The sequence below is a fragment of the Puma concolor genome, chromosome F2 (assembly GCF_028749965.1).
Source record: "Puma concolor isolate L17-30 chromosome F2, mPumCon1.1.hap2, whole genome shotgun sequence".
In the NCBI taxonomy this organism is placed as follows: domain Eukaryota; kingdom Metazoa; phylum Chordata; class Mammalia; order Carnivora; family Felidae; genus Puma; species Puma concolor.
Window position 1 is genome coordinate 78,897,609 of NC_141684.1, and position 2,945 is coordinate 78,900,553.

Below are 2,945 nucleotides of genomic sequence, written 5' to 3' on the forward strand. Positions count from 1 at the left end.
GATTTCTTCAAGTACACCTTCAACACCTTTCCCTCTCTCTTCCTCCTCTGGAATACCAATTATGCGTAGATTATTTCTCTTTAGTGCATCACTTAGTTCTCTAATTTTCCCCTCATACTCCTGGATTTTTTTATCTCTTTTTCTCAACTTCCTCTTTTCCCATAATTTTATCTTCTAGTTCACCTATTCTCTCCTCTGCCTCTTCAATCTGAGCCGTGGTGGTTTCCATTTTGTTTTGCAGCTCGTTTATAGCATTTTTTAGCTCCTCCTGACTGTTCCTTAGTCCCTTGATCTCTGTAGCAATAGATTCTCTGCTGTCCTCTATACTGTTTTCAAGCCCAGTGATTAATTTTATGACTATTATTCTATATTCACTTTCTGTTATATTGTTTAAATCCTTTTTGATCAGTCCATTAGCTGTCGTTATTTCCTGGAGATTCTTCTGAGGGGAATTCTTCCTTTTCGTCATTTTGGATAGTCCCTGGAGTGGTGCGGGACTGCGGGGCACTTCCCCTGTGCTGTCTTGAATAACTTGCGTTGGTGGGCGGGGCGCAGTCAGACCTGATGTCTGTCCCCGGCCCACTGCTGGGGCCACAGTCAGACTGGTGTGTGCCTTCTCTTCCCCTCTCCTAGGGGCGGGATTCACTGTGGGGTGGTGTGGCCCGTCTGGGCTACTTGCACACTGCCAGGCTTGTGGTGCTGGGGATCTGACGTATTAGCTGGGGTGGATCGGCAGGGTGCACGGGGGCAGGAGGGGCAGGCTCAGCTCGCTTTTCCTTCGGAGATCCGCTTCGGGAGGGGCCCCTCTTCCGTGGACCTCTGGTCTACACTTGGCTCCAGAGACTCTGTTCTGCTAGTCTCCTGGCGATTTTCTGGGTTATTTAGGCAGGTGTGGGTGGAATCTAAGTGATCATCAGGATACGGTGAGCACAGTGTCCTCCTACGCCGCCATCTTCCTCTCTCCTATGTTTTCTCCTAAGAGTTCTGTGGTTTCAAGTCTTACATTTAATCCATTCTGAGTTGATTTTTGTATATGGTATAAGATAAAGGCCCAGTTTTATTCTTTTGAGTATGATTATCCAATGTTCCCAGCACCACTTACTGAAGGTAAACTTTGTAAGATGCTAGTTAACCATAACTAGAGAGGCTTATTTCTGGGCTCTCTATTCTGTTCCACTGGTTAGTGTGTCCTTTTTTATGCTAGTGCCATACTGTTTTGAGTACTATAGCTTTGTAACATAGTTTGAAATCAGGAAGTGTGATAACTTTGTTCTCTTGTTCCAGATTGCTTTAGCTAATTAGGGTCTTTTATGATTCCATTCAAACTTTGGGATTTTTCTTTTCTATTTCTGTGGAAAATGCCGTTACAATTTTGATAGGGATTGCAGTGAATCTTCATCACTTTGAGTAGTGCGAACCTTTTAACAATGTTAATTCTTCCAATCCATGGATATTGGTATCTTTCCATTTATTTCTTCAATATCTTTCATCCGTGTTTTATAGTTTTATAGCTCTTTCACCCTCTTGATTAAATTTATTCCTACGTATTTTAGTCTTTTTAGTAATATTTTAAATGAGATTGTTTTTTTAATTTCCTTTTCAGACAGTTCCCTGTTAGCACATTGAAATGCAATCGACTTTTATATACTTACTTTGTATCCTGCTGCTTTATGGAACTTGTTTATTAGCTCTAACAGGTTTTTGGTGGAATCTTCAGGATTTTCTATATACAAGATCAACAAAGAGAGACAATTTTACTTCTTCCTTTCTGGTTGAGATGCATTTTATTATTTTTTTTCCTTGACTAATTGTTCTGGTTAGGAGTCCCAGTACTATGTTGAATAGAAATGGTGAGAGTGGGCATTCTTGTCTTATTCATGATCTTAAAGGAAAAGTTTTCAGCTTTTCACTGTGAAGTATGAGGTTAGCTCTGGGTATGCCTGGTGAATTTTGCTTGGACCTTGGTCATTATTGACCATTGTGAATGATGCTGAGTCCCACATTTTATTGTATTTTTAAATTTTTTAATCTTTATTTAGTTTTTGAGAGAGAGAGAGAGACAGAGACAGAGTGTGAGGTGGCGGAGGAGCAGAGAGAGAGGGAGACACAGAATCTGAAGCAGGCTCCAGGCTCTGAGCGGTCAGCACAGAGCCTGATGTGGGGCTTGAACCCATGAACTGCAAGATCATGACCTGAGCTGAAGTCAGACACTTAACCGACTAAGCCACCCAGTGCCCCTTGTTGTGTTTTTTAAGATGGTATTGGACTTTCTTCTGGAATGCAGTTACTTGTGACAAGTTGGATTCTTCACTTGTTAGAAAAGACTTGCTTTTAAGCTTTGGAAAGAGTCTACGACGGCCTCTTGTTTAGTGTTCATTTAGTCCTGTTACTAAGGCAATGCTCTTCTGAGAACTTTATGCAGATTAAAAACTGCTTTGCACTCTGGCTGGTGGGAACACAAACTATTCCTGCCTCCTGCTTTTTGGTGGTTTGTTCCCTTGTCTCAGGTAGTTTCCTCGCGTGCATGCACAAACCAGTACTCAGCTGAGGATGTAAGGGGAGTTCATCTAAGCCTGAAAATAGGATGAGTTCTCTGCACATCTCCCTTCCTTCTGAGCTGCTGCCTTATGAATTCCACTCGCATCACCCTGCAGCCTGAGACCTGTGTCTTCTCAACGAAGCCAAACTCTCGGGTCCTGCCCTGTGGCTTGTAAAGGGCCTCCTGTTTGTGTCCCTTCTCTCAATGTTCGTACCTCTGCATACCTGGTGCACACTCTGGATATTGTTATTTTGGGCGTTCTGAGTGTGGCTTTCGGGCTGCTGAAGGCAGGAGGGCACATCTGATCCCTTTACTCAATCATGGCCGGAAGAGGAAGCTGTATGCTTTGTACCCCATCAACCCACTTGGCATGTTAGGGCGGTGAAGTAGGGAAGAATTAAACAAG